Below are 18,035 nucleotides of genomic sequence, written 5' to 3' on the forward strand. Positions count from 1 at the left end.
GCCTTTTAGTAAAGTCGTAAGGGTTTTCTAGGTATAGAATCATATCATCAGTGAAGACAGATAGTTTGACTTCTTCTTTTCCTGTTTAAATGCTTTTATTTCTTTCTCTTGCCTGACTGCTTGGCTAGGACTTTCAGTACTATGTTGAATTAGAGTAGCGAGAGTGGACATCCATGTCTTGCTCCAGTTCTCAAGGGGAAGGTTTCCAGTTTTTGCCCATTCAGTATAAGGTTGAGGGTGAGTTTGTCATAGATGGCTCTTATTATTTTGAGATATGTTCCTTTGCTGCCTAGTTTTTTGAGGGTTAGTACCATGAAGGGATGTTGTATTATTTCAAAAGCTTTCTCTGTATCTATTGAGATGATCATATGGTTTTTGTTTTTAGTTATGGTTATGTGGCAGATCATGTATATTGATTTGTGTATTTTGCATCAACTTTGCATCCCAGGAATAAAGCCTACTTGATCATGATAAATGAACTTTTTGATGTGCTGCTGGATTCAGTTTGCTAGTGTTTTGTTGAGGATTGTTGCGTCTATGTTTATCAGGGATATTGGCCTAAAGTTTTCTTTTTTCACGTGTCTCTGCCAGGTTTTGGTATCAAGATGATGCTGGCATCATAGATGAGTTAGGAAGGAGTTCCTCCTTCTTGATGTTTTGGAATATTTTCAGTAGGGTTGGTACCAGGTCTTATTTGTACGTCTAGCAGAATTTGGCTGTCAATCTATCTGATCCAGGGCTTTTTTTGTTGGTAGGTTTTTTATTACTGATTCAATCTCAGGACTCATTAGTGGTCTATTCAGGTTTTCTTTGTCTTCCTGGACCAATCTTGGGAGCTTGTGTGTTCATAGGAATTTATCTATTTCCTATAGATTTTCTAATTTCTGCACATAAAGGCTTTCCTAATAGTCTCTGAGGGTCTTTTGTGTTTCTGTGGGATAAGCTGAATGTCACATTTGTCATTTCTGATTGTGATTATTAGCAACTTCTCTCTTTTTTCTTTGTTAATCTAGGTAGTGGTCTATTGATCTTGTTTATTATTTCAAGGCACCAACTTTTGGTTACCTTGATCTTTTTTTCATATTAAACTTTTTATTAAACTGAGTCCTTACAACATATTTAAAATACCATGTTCCACAGTCAAATATTTAACAAAAAAATCTATATACAGTTATTGGCATACAAATTTAAGAACATAATTAAAACCAAGCTAAATCTCTCTCTCTGTATCTACATATATATGTATAGATGTATATCCATACAAATAGATATATAGATATATCTCCAAATTCATATCAATGAACTGGAGTACCTGAGGTTTCAAGTTGTTGGTTTTTCCAGGTAGTATAAAACATTTTTCATGCACTTTATAAAGGACATGGCAGATCCAGAAAGAATAACTTTTGTTGATAAATACTGTCTCCCAAAGATTAAACAGAAGTCCTCAGTGGAATTAAGGTTTATCTTCAGAGGCATTTTCCAAGTGGAGGTTGGTGATGTAAGGAATGGTTCCCATGTAGCAAGGTACTGTTCATAATAGTGGATACTCTCCTCAGCCATATCTGTAAATGCTAACTTGATATTATTTTGCATATTTTGTTGCCATCTTTCCCATTATGCTTTCAGGGCATTATTAGCATATTCCACTTCAAGTTTTCCAATCTCCTCTGTAAGCAGATCACTATCTGTCTTTTTATAGGTCAAAGCTTCAACTTTGGAATCCAGTTCTGCTTGTGTTTGGTCTCTTCTTTTCATAACACCCACTAACATTTCACTATAAAGCACGTACTCATGTACAACAAGAAGCAGGGCCTCTGAGAGTCCAAACATCAATTTTTCAGTGGCCTTACAGCATCTGTCAATGCAGCTGGCAACATCTTTTAGATTATCAACCAGATCCTCTTCTGACACTGACCAAAGAATATGAATTGGCCCATATTCTTTCATTTCATCAAAATATTCCCTTCCTTGAAAATTCTGAGCTATTTTATCTATCGAATTTGTTTTCTGGCTAAAAATTTTAACAGTTATTCATTTCCATGAACTCTCCTGGGTGGTTTTTTGTTTTTGGTCTTTTAATTGGGGCTTTTAGCTGGGCACAGTGGCTCACACCTGTAATCCCAGCACTTTGGGAGGCTGAGGAGGGCGGATCACGAGGTCAGGAGATCAAGACCATCCTGGCTAACTTGGTGAAACCCCGTCTCTACTAAAAATACAAAAAAAAAAAAAAAAATTAGCCAGGCATGGTGGCAGGTACCTGTAGTCCCAGCTACTCGGGAGGCTGAGGCAGGAGAATGGTATGAACCTGGGAGGCAGAGCTTGCAGTGAGCTGAGATTGCACCACTGCACTCCAGCCTGGGCAACAGAGTGAGACTCTGTCTCAAAAAATAAATAAGTAAAATAAAATTTAAAAATAAAAACTAAAAAAAAATTAATTGGGGCTTTTAGCCCATTTACATTTAAGGTTAATTTTTGTTTGTTTTTTGTACTTTAAGTTCTAGAGTACATGTGCACAACGTGCAGGTTTGTTACATATGTATACATGTGCCATGTTGGTGTGCTGCACCCATTAACTCGTCATTTACGTTAGATATTTCTCTTAACGCTATCCCTCCCCTCTCCTCCCACCCCACAACAGGCCCCTGTGTGTGATATTCCACACCCTGTGATGTTCCCTGCTCTGTGTCCAAGTGTTCTCATTGTTCAGTTCCCACCTATGAGTGAGAACATGCGGTGTTTGGTTTTCTGTCCTTGTGATAGTTTGCTCAGAATGATGGTTTCCAGCTTCATCCATGTCCCTGCAAAGGACATGAACTCATCCTTTCTTATGACTGCATAGTATTCCATGGTGTATATGTGCCACATTTTCTTAATCCAGTCTATCATTGATAGACATTTGGGTTGGTTCCAAGTCTTTGCTATTGTGAATAGTGCTGCAATAAACATACGTGTGCATGTGTCTTTATAGTAACATGATTTATACTCCTTTGGGTATATACCCAGTAATGGGATGGCTGGGTCAAATGGTATTTCTAGTTCTACATGGTTGAGGAATCGCCACACTGTCTTCCACAATGGTTGGACTAGTTTACAATCCCACCAACAGTGTAAAAGTGTTCCTATTTTTCCACATCCTCTCCAGCACCTGGTGTTTCCTGACTTTTTAGTGATCGCCATTCTAACTGGTGTGAGATGGTATCTCACTGTGGTTTTAATTTGCATTTCTCTGATGATCAATGATGATGAGCATGTTTTCATGTGTCTGTTGGCTGCATAAATGTCTTCTTTTGAGAAGTGTCTGTTCATATCCTTCACCCACTTTTTGATGGGGTTGTTTGATTTTTTCTTGTAATTTTAAGTTATTTGTAGATTCTGGATGTTAGCCCTTTGTCAGATGGGTAGATTAAAAAATTTTCTCCCATTCTGTAGGTTGCCTGTTCACTCTGATGGTAGTTTCTTTTGCTGTGCAGAAGCTCTTTAGTTTAATTAGATTTCTGGGTGGTTTTTAATTCTTCTCATTGAGGATGCAACAGCTCTGACTGTTGGTCCCAACCTGCTTAGCAATCCAGGACCCTGCTTCTTGTGAGAAGAGAGTTGCCAAGGTTGTGCAGTGAGAAAAATTTTGAAGTCTTCATTAAGTGTTAAAGTTGGATGATCAGCAATTCGCTCAAAAATTGACGTAAAGCCTTCCTGCATGTCTCAATGAACTCATCATTAAAGCGTTCCACCATTCCTTTTACTATAAATTTTTCTGGCAATGGTGGAATAATCAGAGTGGGGTGTGCTCCTTAAAGTTTTCCCTTTGACCAAAGGAAATCTTGATACCATCTCCTAACTTTAAATTCACTGGAGTCAAATTCTGCACAAGATGTCTTAGTAATAATCCTATAAGTAATGACAGTTTCTATTGTAGTAACATGACTTTCAGGTTCATCAACTGTGACGAAGAATTCCTTTAAATCTTGTTCATCTTCAAACTTGATTTGGCTTATCATTGATAAAGGGGATGTTGGCATCATAGTGCTGAAGGAATTCATGTCCATCAATGAGGCATCATTGCTGAACACCTCCAGGTCATCCTCGTCCAGATCCAGCACCTCTGCCTACAGCAGGGTGGAAGAGCCCCTGATGCCCAAGAAGCGAGCACTGGAGACCCAAGGAGCGCACCTGAGATGCCTGGCGCTTGCTCTCCTAAATGATCTTTTGTATGGATTTTCATATTTCAATTTCATTGAGTTCTCTGATTTTACTTATTTCTTTTCTTCGGCTAGATTTTGGGTTGATTTATCCTGTTTTTTCTAGTTCCTTTAGGTGAAATGTTAGATTGTTAATTTGAGATTATTTTCTAACTTCTTGATGTAGGTGTTTGGCCCTATATACTTCACTCTCAACACTGCTTTAGCTGCATCCAAAAGATTTTGCTATGTTGGGTATCTACTTTTATTGATTTCAAAGAATTTTTTGATTTGTGTCTTGATTTTATTGTATATCCAAAAGTCATTCAAGAGCAAGTTGCTTCATTTCCAGGCAATTGTGTGGTTTTGAGATATCTTCCTGGTATTGATTTCTATTTTTATTGCCCTGTGGTCCTAAAATGTGCTTAGTATTATTTTGATTTTTTAAATTTATTGAGACTTGCTTTATGGTTGAGCATGTGGTCAAACTTAGAATATCTTTCGTGTGCAGATGAGAAGAATGTATGTTCTGTAGCTGTTGGGTGGAGTATTCTGTAGATGTCTATTAGGTCCAATTGGTTGAGTGTCAAGTTTAAGTCCAGAATTTGTTAGTTTTCTGCCACATGATCTAACACTGTCGGTAAGGTGTTGAAGTCTCCCACTATTATTGTGTGGCTCTCTAATCCTTTTCATAGGTCAAGAACTTGTTTTATGAATCTGGGTGTTCCAATAGTGGGTACATACATATTTAGAATAATTAAGCCTTCTTGTTCAACTGAACCCTTTATTATTATGTAATGCCCTCCTTTGTCCTCTTGACTATTGTTGGTTTAGAGTCTGTTTCATCTCATGTAAGAATAGCGACTCCTACCTTCTTTTGTTTTCCATTTGCATGATAGATCTTTCTCCTGCCCTTTACTTTGAGCTTGTGGGTATCATTATGTGTGAGATGAGTCTCTTGAAGATGAAAGATAATTGGATGCTGTCTTTTTATCTAACTTGCTACTCTATGCCTTTTAAGTGGGGTGTTCAGATCATTTACATTCAAGGTTAATATTGATATGTGAGATTTTGATACTGTCATCATGTTGTTAGCTGGTTGTTTTGTATACTTGATTGTGTAGTTGATTCATAGTGTTGACGGACTATGAGCTTAAGTGTTTCTGTGATAGCAGGTATTGTTCTTTTGTTTCCATGATTAGCACTCCCTTAAAGACTTCTTATAGGCCTGGTCTAGTAGTAATGAATTCCCTTTGTGTTTGCTTGTCTGAAAAGGACTTTATTTCTCCTTTGTTTATGAAGCTTAGTTTGGCAGGACACAAAATTCTTGGTTGGAAATGCTTTTTTGTTAAGGATACTGCAATTAGGTCCCCAATCCTTTCTGGTTGTAAGGTTTCTGCTGAGAGGTCCACTGCTAGCCTGATGGAGTTCCCTTTGTAAGTGACCTGACCCTTTTCTCTAGCTGCCTTTAAGATTTTTTTTCTTTCATGTTGACCTTGTGTCTTGGGGCTGGTCACCTTGTATAGTGTCTCACAGTGGTTCTCCGTATTTCTTGTATTTGCAATCTCTCTAGTAGGATTGGAGATATTTTTGTGGATTACATCCTCTAATGTGTTTTCCAAGTTGCTTACTCTCTCTTCTTCCTCCTAAGGAATGTCAATGAGTCATAGATTTTGTCTCTACAAAATCCCATATTTCTTGGATATTTTGTTCTTTTTCTTAAATTCTTTTTATTTTTTGTCTGAGTTGATTTGAAGAACTGGTCTTCATGCTCTGAGATTCTTCAGCTTAGTCTATTCTGTTGTTAATGCTAATGGTATTATGGAATTCTTGTGGTGAATTTTTTAATTCCAGAAGTTCAGTTTGGTTCTTTCTTAAAATGGCTATTTCGTCTTTCATCTATTGTGTTATTTTACTGGATTCCTTGAATTCCTTGGATTGGATTTCAACTTTCTCCTGAACCTTAATGAGCTTCCTTGCCATCTAGATGCTGAATTCTATGTCTGTCATTTCAGTCATTTCACTCTGGTTAGGAACTATTGCTGGAGAGCTAATGCACTCATTTGGAGGTAAGGGGACATTATAACTTTTTGGAATGCCGAAGTTCTTATTGCTGAGTCTTTCTCATCTAAGAGGACTTGTGTTCCTTTGTCTTTTTGGATTTGCTGTCATTTGGATGTTGTTTTTATATACTTCATTTCCCTTGAGGGTTCTGTGGTGTAAGTTGAGTATAGTCAATCGGCTTTGTTTCTGGGTGTTTTCAGAGAGCCAAAACTCTGTACAAGATCTTTATTTGTGGCTAGATTCTTGCCCTGTGTTTCACAGATGATGTATATTCGAAGAATATTTTTGGTGTTGTAACTTGGGCTGTCATCCAGTAGACGGCGCTTAAGAGTAATGGCCAACAGATAAGCTCTTATTTAGCTGAGTAGCTCTTCCGTATTTCAGTGGGTTTACTGCAGTGCTCTGTGGTGGGGAGGGAAGAGAGCTGACTTCCCCACCAGGTCCATTCCCCTGCCTTAGGGGAGCTCCCTCCTAACACTGGGACCATGCCAACATTGCCTTCGTTAGGTGTTCCAGGCCACAGGGCTCCTTCAGGCAGAGGCTTTGGCTGCCAGACAGGCCTCACCCTTCCTAGACTGGCACTTTGGAGGGAGGCATACCCCACTCCTGCACCGTCCAGGAACCCTCTTTTACTTCTCTCAGTGTTCTGAGTGTGCAGGCTCCTTTCCCACTTAATCACTGGCCACAGATCTCAGCCTGCCACTTCTGAGCTATGTGCTGCAACCCAGGGGCATTGGGATCTGGCCTGCAGCTTTGTCCTCTGCATTGGGCACTGGTTGTGCTGGGGAAGCTGGAGTGCTCTCAGCCAGCAAAGAAAGCACTCTGCCTGGGCAGCGGAGGCCGTGCTGTGTACCTGCTCTTGCAGGAGTGGCAAGGCAGGGCCTTGGGAGGGGCCAGGGGACAGAGGAGATGCAGAACAGATGTGCCCCAGTTCCACAGAAAAGATGGCCCCACTCTCTCCTGGCCCAGCAGCCAGCCAAGGTTAGAGCTACTCAGAGGAAGACAGAGAATCTTGTGGGATGGGTGCCTGTGGCCACATTTTGCTGCAGCTGTCCCATGTGCAAAACCTCCTTGGCTCTGCACAGCCTGGAGCACTGTTTCTGCCTACTCTCCAGGCAGATTCCCTTGGCAATTCAAACATCTGTGGGAGTCATGGGACTTCTTGTAGCTAATATCCGAGAGGTCCATGGTGAGAGTGGGCTACCCCGCCATCACTTCACTCACCCTTCCTTAGGAGCTATTCAGGCCCGGGAACCAGTCCTGGTACTCTGCAATCCTGTGCAGGGTTCCCAGCTTCCTCCCTCTTCAGCCTTAGTATCTGCCTCACCTCTCTATTACTCTGTGTTTTCTCTCTAAAGATCCATCCTAAGGATGTTGGTTTACTCAATATTTTTGTCTCTCTCACTGGGAGATGCTCCCTGGCTGCATCTGTTGGCCATCTTGTCACCTCCATCCAATTTTTTTTTTAAGATGGAGTTTCACTCTTGTCACCCAGGCTGGAGTGCAGTGGCACGATCTCCAGTCACTGCAACCTCCACCTGCTGGGTTCAAGCGACTCCTCAGCCTCAGCCTCCCAAGTAGCTGGGATTACATGCTCTGCCACCATGCCCGGATAACTGCTGTATTTTTAGTAGAGATGGGTTTTCACCATGTTGGCCAGGCTGGTCTCAAACTCCTGACCTCAGGTGATCCACCTGCCTTGGCCTCCCAATGTGCTGGGATTACAAGCGTGAGCCATTGTGCCTGGCCCATCCAATATTTTTAAATGATAAAATATATTGTCAACTCCCCCTCTTTCTTCTCTCTTTCTCTCTTTAAAGTTATAAATCTTATGTTAGTCCCTGCAGCCACTCACCTGGAGAAGGCTTGTTTAAAATGCCAAATTAACCAGTAGCAGTGGCTCAAGCCTGTAATTCCAGCACTTTGGGAGGCCGAGGCGGGTGGATCACTTGAAGCCAGGAGTTCGAGACCAGCCTGGCCAACATGGTGAAACCCCATCTCTACTAAAAATACAAAAATTAGCCAGGCGTGGTGGCAGGTGCCTTTAATCCCAGCTCTTAGAAAGGCTGAGACATGAGAATTGCTTGAACATGGGAGGCAGAGGTTACAGTGAGCCAAGGTCATGCCACCACACTACAGCCTCTGCGACACAGTAAACCCTGTCTCAGAAACAAAATTCCAAGTTGACTTAGAGAAGTAAGCAGAACACAGACAGGAAAGAAGTTCATTTCCTTTCTATCATTCCATATGAATCAGTCAAAAACTTGCTGGAAGTGGAAATTCAGTTTTGTCATAAAAGGACCCCTTTAATGATATAACTTTTACCTCTATGTAACTCTGTATTTCTTTCTACTGATTTCTCCATAAAAGCTCTGCATAACGGTGTGGGTTGATTTCTGAGACTTCGTCCAGCCTTTATTCCACTTTTATTTTTCCTTACTTTGTTATTTCCCCTGGCAAATGCCAGTGTTAGTATTTGACCCATACAAGGGGTGTTCAGCCAAAGACAGTCCTCAGTCAAATTGTGGCCTGAGACAGATGGTGAAGCCAGCTGGTGCTTTGGGGCAGTCAGATTACATTTCCAAGGCGTTCTCGTGTAACAGCTGTGTGCCTTTGATCAAAACATGGAGAAACAAACCCTCACATCTCCCTTAGCACAAAAACAGCCAGGACCCTGTATTTCTGGATCAAGGGGAGGCAAGCCAGATACTCCATAGGACTTCGTATGCATTAAATACCAACATTCTCAGAATAGCTGTAGAGGCCCAGGATGACAGGGGTCACTACAGAAAGAGGACCTCTGCAGGAGGTGAGGAGAGGGGCTCCACCAAGGCAGATTCCCTTTGTATCTGTTGTACCCTCAGCACCTACAACAGTCCTTGGAGCAATGTAGAAGCTCAATAAATATTTATTGAATTATTAAATAAGTGAGCTGCTTCTCTGGCATGCCCCTTACTTTACTCAGATTGACACATTCTGCTCATTTCTTAAAATCCAGCTCATCTATTTCTCATAGTGCTTTCTTTGACCTGTCCAAACACTTCTCTCTCTATAAAGCTGTACTTTTGAACAGATTTCTGTTGCTTGTTCTCATAATACAGTATTGCAGTTACTTGATTGCATGTCCCTCCTCCCTTCAAGACCTTTAGTTCCTTCACGGCTAAGGACAAGTCTTATTCATCTCTGTACTCATGCTGCCTAGCATAGTTCCTATGTATTTACTCCTTCATCCAATGGGATCTGAGCACCCTGCTTTATTCCCAACACTGAAACAGGCTCTGGGGATACAGCAGTGAACAAGATATGTGTCCTCTCTATTCCCCAAGCTTAAATTTTATGATTGCAGACAATTAAAACAAGTGAGTAAGTGCAATGGTGGAGGTTATGAGGACATCATGGAAGCACATAGGAAGGACACCACTACATAAAATTTGGTGGATCAGGAAAAGCCTCCTAGAGGATGCTTCCCAGGAAAAAAAAACAAAGAATATCTGAAGAATAAATGGAAGTGAGCCCATAAAGGGGGAAGGAGTGTTCCAAGAAGAATAGAAGAAAGGAAGACAGAAGGGAGAAGCAGATGAAAGCAGGGAAGGATGGGAGAAGTGATGAAGAGAGGAAGGCAGGGATATTGCATTCTCTTATTTGCCTTGTAATAGTTCTTCCAGTAGGTGGCCTTACCAAGAGCCCCATAATTGCTAGAGGCCACCTGCTACCCCGTCTTACTTGGAGGATCTGTTTTTACCCCTAGTCACAGAATCACAGGCTAGTATAGAACTGAAAGGGGCTGTTAATACCTAGTTCTATCCCTCTTATTCTACACATATGAACGATGAAGCCCACAGAGGTTAGTAATAACAGTATTTTGCTTTTATCTGTTATCTTGCAAAGCATTTTTACCCCTATCCAGTGTGCATCCAACAGCCCTGTGAAGCAGCCTTATTCTTTTTTACAAATCAGGAAACTGGGGTTTAAATGGAATTAGTGGTAGAGCTGGAAGCCAGGTCTCTACCAAGGGCACACCATGAGGACCGGAGCCAGCAGGAGATGACTCCTCATCCAAACTCCTTCCAGAAGGCAAGAAGAGGGCTCTGACACCTGATAGGGACTGGCCATGCTAATTATTCACAGCATGTCCCAATTAAAAGAACACTTGTGCTGAATGCCTTATTTGCCAATAGCCTGGAGATCACTAGAATGATTGGAGTTGACTGATCTTGCCTTCATTTGGTGTCAGGTGGTCAGTCTTTTCACAAATAAAAAGAGTGTGCATTTTGGACTAGATAAAAATGTGAAATGTCTGTAAAAGCAGGACTCTATAAGCCAAGTTAAAAGATAAGCCATACAATCACATGCTGGCAAGGATGTGGAGAAAAGGGAATTCTCATATACTCTTGGTGTGAATGTAAATTAGCACAACCACTACAAAAAACAGTTTGGAGTTTCCTCAAACACTAAAAATAGAGCCATTAGATTAGATCTAAAAATAGATTACCATATAATCCAGCAATCCCACTCCTAGGTGTATACCCAAAAGACAGGAAATCAGTATATCAGAGAGGTATCTGCACTCCCATATTTATTGCAGCACTGTTCACAGTAGCCAAGAATTTGAAGCAACCTAAGTGTCCATCAACAGATGAGTGGATAAAGAAGATGTACTATACATCATGGAGTACTATTCAGCTACAAAAAAGGATGAGATCCTGTCATACCCAACAACTGAGATAGAACTGGAGGTCATTACGTTAAGTAAGTCAGGCACAGAATGATAAACATCACCTGTTCTCACTTATCTGTGGGAGCTAAAAATTAAAACAATTGAATTCATGGAAATAGAGAGTAGAAAGATGGTTACCACAGCCTGAGAAGGGTAGTGGTGAAGTCGGGGAGGATATGGGGGTGGGGAATGGTTAATGGGTACAAAAAAAAGTAGTTAGAATAAATTAGAGCTGGGTGCAAGTGGCTCACACCTGTAATCCCAGCACTTTGGGAGGCCGAGGTGGGTAGATCACTTGAGGTCAGGAGTTGGAGACCAGCCTGGCCAACATGATGAAACCCCATCTATACTAAAGACACAAAAATTACCTGGGAGTGGTGGCGCACACCTGTAATCCCAGCTACTCGGGAGACTGAGGCAGGAGAATCGCTTGAACCCAGGAGGCAGAGGTGGTAGTGAGTCAAGATTGCACCACTGCACTCCTGCCTGGGTGACAGAGTGAGATCCTTCTCAAAAAAAAATAAGAAAAATAAGACCTAGTATTTGTTAGCACAACAGGGTGACTATAGTAAAAATATACATCGATATATGAGTTTTAAAATAAAAGAGTATAGTCAGAATGTTTGAAACACAAAGGATAAATGCTTGAGGTGATGGATACCCCTATCTACCCTGATGTGATTATTACCCATTGTATGCCTGTATCAAAATACCTCATGCAACCCATAAATATATACACCTATGTACCCACAAAAATTTAAAATTTAAAATAAAAAGATTAGCCCTAGACTGGGGAAATATTAACTTTATAAAAACCATCAAAGAAATAATATCCAGAGCTCAATTCCTAAAGTCAATAAGAGAAAGACTAATAACCCAATAGAAAAATGGGCAATGGATATAAACAGGCAACTCTCAAAAAACAGGAAATCTTAATGACCAAAAAAAAAAACCATGAAAAAATACTCCCCATTAATCAAGATGTACCATAAAACAGTAAGACAAACTTTCGCCTCAATTCGTTTTATAAAGGTTTTAAAGTCTAATAAGTTTTGATGAAGATGGGACAATGCTATCTAGGGAGGGAATGAGACAAGATCTAATAACACTGAAAATGCTCTATACTCAATGAATTTTACTTCTAGATATATATACCCGTATATAACAGTAATATCTGTAATTAATGTTAAAGATATTATTCACATAATGTATATTAAAGAAACTCTCATGTATGTGCAAGGAGGTTCACCGAAGTATTTGCCAACATAGTAAAAAAAAAAAAAAAAACAAATTTCAAGATGTTATAGATTATATTACCATTTCTATAAATTATATTATTAATACATATAGATGGAACAAATGCGTCAAAGCACTAAATCCATTATAATGGTTAACTCTAGGAAGGAGAGGAATAAGATAAGAAAGGGAAATACAGCGACTTCAAATTTGTTAGGGTTTTTTTTCTTAGAAATTTTTTCAGGCTGGGTGTGGTAGCTCCCACTTATAATGCCAGCGTTTTGGGAGGCTGAGGCAGAAGAATAGCTTGAGGCCAGAAGTTTGAGACCAGCCTGGGCAATATTGGGAGACTCCTATCTCCACAAAAAATATTTAAAAATCAGCCGGGAGTGGTGGCACCATCCTGCAGTCCCAGCTACTCGAGGCTGAGGAGGGGGGTTCACTTGAGTCCAGGAGTTAGAGGCTGCAGTGAGCCATGATCACGCCACTTCACTCCAGCCTGGGTGACACAGTGAGTCTTTGTCTCAAAAAACAAATAAAAATAAAATTAAAATTTCTTTTCAAAAAATCTGAACCAAAGCCTTAAAAATATTTTTAAATTATTTGTTCATGCCTATACCAAAGCTATTTGTTTTTGTTTGTTTGTTTGTTTAGATATGCGGTCTCCTGGCTTCGAGTGATCCTGCCCCAGCCTCCCAAAGTGCTAGGATTACAGGTATGAGCCATGCGTGTCCAGCCCAAAATTACTTTACAAAACATTTTTAATAAGCCTGACTTTTCATACAGAAAAGTCAAGTACTTATCCTTTCACCCCAATTTAATACCATCAGTTTCCTCATCTGTTAATTTTTAAAAGAACAGATTAGATCACTTCTAAGATCCTTCCAACCCTGACACTCTAGCCTCCTGTGAAATCTCAAAGGCTTTGAAGAGATTGCAGATGAGTGACCTTTTGTTGAAGTAAGTTCTGGAAGGAGCTAGGAATGTATCGTCAGCTGTTATAGGGGAAAGAAGCCTTGGAACCTTTTTTTAAACCATGAAAGCTGCTTCTTTTCACGTAGCCTCACCCCAGAGGCATTCCCCAATTAGTGTCCTAGCTATTTATATTCTGGGAACCCTATCTAAATTTAGCTTCCACACAAAAGTTTGTACTGTGATGGGATCTGGACACTCTGGTACTGTTTTCCTCCCCCTACCCCAAGTGAAAAACCTTTACATGAAACTTGGTTGTCATTAATTATTGTGTAGAACACTAGGCTTAGAAGTTCGGTGGCCATATACTGAACCCAATAGTAGAGCTTGTAATCTGTCACAGGTCTGATGGTGTGATAGACTATTTTGCATTCAGGATGGTCCCAGCAAAATCCTTGTCTTGTGGGAAACTGAAGGAGCCAGTTAACGGGTTAAATGGGAGACTTGTGGCAGACTTGAGGATTTTTGTTTGTTTGTTTCTTTAGAGATGGGGGTCTCACTGTGTTGCCCAGTATGGCCTCAAACTCTGGGGCTCAAGCAATCCTCCCTCCTCAGCCTCCACAGTAGCTGGGAACCAAGGATTTTATACAGTCAGGCAGTCTTTCTAGTGCACACAGGCCCTTCCTAAGGAATCTACCTGGACTCTCATTTAACCAAAGGAGAACTGAAGAAACTTCAGCAAAAGGACTGATAATGAGCATTTAATATATTTAGTTGTAAAATGAAGAATAAAAGAAGGACTGGGAAATAGGTAGAAGAATAGTATGTGAACAAAATAGAAATGATGCAGCAAAAATTATGGGAGGAGAAGAGGTAAAGGAGAAAGTAGAAAAAGATTCTGAAAAAGGATCCCATCTTAAACTGAAAGTATACGGTTAGTTTTTAAATGGTGAACCAGAGATACTAGAAAAGCTTTAAACAAAGATACCCATTAAAACTAATAAAACAAATTTTCCTAAATACCAAAAGAAATGTTTTTAAAATAGCACAGAAACACAGTAAATACAGTACACACAATATTTAGAGCATTAAATAAATAGCAACATTGGAGAGTGATTCCATGATATATTGTTAAGTGAAAAAAGTAAAATGCTAAAGAGTATAGGTAGCATGCTGCTTTTTGTGTAAGAAAATAAAACAGGAAGACAAGAAATATACATGTACCTATTTCATTTTTTGCAAAAAGAAACACAGGAAGGGTAATCAGAAAACAATGAGATTACCCAGATACAAGGAGAGAAATTAGGAGGATGAATGGGAGGGAGAGTGATGCTTCTCTGAGGGTAGTTTTTACTTTTCAAAATGTGTGAATATATTCCACACATTCAAACAATAAAATGGAATTAACAAGCAGCCATGCACAGTGGATCATGCCTATAATCCCAGCACTTTAGGAGGCTGGGGTGGGAGGATCACTTGAGGCCAGGAGTTTGACACCAGCCTGGCCAACATGGTGAAACCCCGTCTCTATTAAAAATACAAAAATTAGCCCGGGGTTGTTGGTGGTGTGCACCTGTAGTCCCAGCTACTCAGGAGGCTAGGCAGGAGAATTGCTTGAACCTGGGATACAGAGGCTGCGGTGTGAGCCAAAATCGTGCCACTGCACTCTGGCCTGGGCAACAGAGCAAGACTCTGTCTAAAAAAACAAAAATAAATAAAAATAAATTTTAAAAAGAGGAGTAAGGACTTAAAACTGAGAACAGATAGAAAACCTGAGTGTATTTCATATTAGCAACATAACCTCAGTAAAGGGCAGGGAGGCTGACAAGGAACTTTTGGACACAACACTTTGACCATAACCCTCATAGTAAAGGTGGGGAGTTAAGGGATAACAGACAAATCCTGAGGTCTTTTCTGTCTGTGTGTTTTTTGCGACTGCCTCTCCAGAGTTTTGTATACCTTTGTTTAAACTTTTATTTTAGGTTTGGGGCACATGTGCAGGTTTGTTATATAGGTAAATTGCATGTCATGGGTTTGTTGTACAGCTAATTTCATCACCCAGGTAATAAGCATAACACCCGATGGGTAGTTTTCCCATCCTCACCCTCCTCCCATCCTCCACTCTTAAGTAGGCCCCAGTGTCTATGACTCCGTTTTTTGTGTCCATGTGTACAAAATGTTTTGCTCCCACTTTTGCGAACATGTGGCATTTGGTTTTGTTTCTGCACTAGCTCGCTTAGGATAATGGCCTCTAGCTTCACCCATGTTGCTGCAAAGAACATGATCTCACTGCTTTCATGGCTTCATAGTGAAATGGGAAAAGTTCCCTTGTACTCCTCCCAGGGTGTGCGATGGGGGTGCGGCTCGCTTCTTCCGTGCCCCGCTGCTCAAACCTCTATGGGGAACCATGCAGACGGGCAGGTTGTGGGGCTCTGACCCCACAGCAGTGTCTGGGGGTGACTGTTTACAGCTGAAGCCCCAGTGGGCGTGCGTTACGGGGCGCTATTTTAGTTTAGCCGTCCATAGGCGGCTTGTGTTACTTGGCTCAATTAGACCCCTGCCTTATGGCAAGGACAGAGGGCTTTCTGTATCCCGGGGTTCTTGCCTTGGTGTACTGGAAGAATCGGATCACGCATGGGCTTGGAGACTGAGTGCAAGGTTTCGTTGAGTGGAAGTAGCTCTCAGCAGATGGGGGAGCCAGAAGGGAGATGCTTTTCCCCTGGAGTCTGGCCGTTTAGAGGCGCAGGCTCCCCTCCTCCAACGCTGGCCAAACTCCATGTTGTTCTGCTGGTCCATGGCCTGCTGACCTGCGGCCTCTGTCGGTGTGCTCTTCCGCTGGCGTGTTCCCCTTGAGTCCTCTCGAAGTCCAGCTGCTTGTGCCTCTGCCTGCTAGGGTCTCGGGGTTTTTATGGGCACAGGATGGGGGCATGGCAGGCCAGGGTGGCCTTGGGAAATGAAACCTTTGGGCAGGAAAACAGAAATGCCTGTCCTCACCTAAGTCTGTGGGCACAGGCCTGGGGATGAAGCGCTAGCCAGGGACCACACCCTCCTCTACCCAACACTTCCCTGCCCCTCTTCCATATCAATAATATTCCATAGGGTATATGTACCACATTTTCTTTACCTAGTCTACCGTTGATGGGCATTTAGGTGATTTCCATGTATTTGCCATTGTGAACAGTGTTGCAATGAACATACGCGTGCATGTGTCTTTATGATAAGACAACTTAGATCTCTTTAGGTATATATCCAGTAATAGGATTGCGGGTCGAATGGTAGTTCTGTTTTAAGTTATTTGCTGAGTTCTTTTTTAATAGGTTTGTTTTTCATAGTGGTATGGATGTAACAATTCTGAATCTATTTTATGTTTATTGAAGAATTAAGTGTGTGAATATGATTATGTTTGAGGAAGCCAGGGTTCTCACTGTGGAAGAAAAGAGGTACAATTGTGGAATGGAGAAAAGAAAGGAAGATCTCTATGGTGTTGTTGAATTGGCACAGGAGGTCTCAGTATGAACTCATGATTTCTAAAACAAACAAACACGTCAATAGTGATGAGTGTTCCTAATGCCCAGATCTTAGTTGGTTTATAATAGAAATGGCATCATCTAACTAGAGGAAAGAAGATGTTGCAAAACGTGGCGCTTTTTTTTTTCTTTTTTTTTTTTTTTTTGAGTCTCACTCTGTCATGCAGGCTGGAGTGCAGTGGCACAATCTCGGCTCACTGCAACCTCTGCCTCCCGGGTTCAAGCGATTCTCCTGCGTCAGCCTCCCAAGTAGCTGAGATTACAGGTGCCTGCCACCACGCCTGGCTAATTTTTATATTTTTAGTAGAGACAAGGTTTCACCATGTTGGTCAGGCTGGTCTCAAACTCCTGACCTCAAATGATCCACCCACTTCAGCCTCCCAAAATGCTGGGATTACAGGCATGAGCCACCATGCCCAGTGGAACGTGGCTCCTGACATGAAAAAAATTAACATGAATCCACTCTTCACACCATAAATGAAGGTAAATTCCAGATGAATTAAATAACTATATGTAGAAGGTAAATCTGCAAAGCAAACAAGCAAAAAATTTAAATAAGAAAATATCAAAAATATCTGATAAACTCAGTGAAGGATTTTGTAAACAAGACCCAGGAGGCAAATCCATAAGGAGAAAAGTTGATGAGATTTTACTACATCAAAATCAAGAATTTCTGTTCAACAAATCATGCCATACCAGCAAGTGGTCTAGTGACAAATTAGAATGTATTTGTGACATATGAAACCAATAAGGAATTAATTTTAGGGTATACAAGGGTCATTTGAAAACATACAAGAAAAAGCAAGGACATTCCATTTTTTCAAAGGTAAATAATATGAATAGGTGGTTCACAAAAGAGAAAACCTAAATGATAAACAGGTACATGTCTCTCAAGCCAAGGTCTTTCTCTTCCTCCAACACACACCAAATTTCTTCTTCTTTTTTTTTTTTTACACTTAATCTTTTTATTTTTAAATTTTCATGCCGAAACTTTTAAGTTCAGCGGTACATGTGCAGGATGTGCAGGTTTGTTACATAGGTAAATGTGTGTCATGGGTGTTTGCTATACAGATTATTTCATCAGACAGATATTAAGCGCAGTGTCCATTAGTTATTTTTCCTGATCCTCTCCCTCCTCCTACCCTCTGCCCTCTGGTAGGCCCCAATGTGTGTTGTTTCCCTCTATGTGTCCATGTGTTCTCATCATTCAGCTCTGCTTATAAGTGAGAACATGTGGTGTTTGATCTTCTGTTCCTGTGTTAGCTTACTAAGGATGATGGCCTCCAGTTCCACCCATGTCCCTGCAAAGGACAGGATCTCATTCCTTTTTATGGTTGTGTAGTATGCCATGGAACACCCACCACATTTCTTATCCTGGCCATTGAGTTTGTACCAGCCATTGCT

General features: G+C 40.9%; 1 pseudogene; it reads right to left on the reverse strand.

Annotated features, from left to right (window-relative positions):
• Nucleotides 1-1,179: 1,179 nt before the first annotated feature.
• LOC117080649 lies at nt 1,180-4,092 on the reverse strand (annotated as a pseudogene).
• Nucleotides 4,093-18,035: the final 13,943 nt, after the last annotated feature.

This window comes from Trachypithecus francoisi, unplaced genomic scaffold (genome assembly GCF_009764315.1).
Source record: "Trachypithecus francoisi isolate TF-2019V2 unplaced genomic scaffold, Tfra_2.0 Lachesis_group8, whole genome shotgun sequence".
NCBI lineage: Eukaryota > Metazoa > Chordata > Mammalia > Primates > Cercopithecidae > Trachypithecus > Trachypithecus francoisi.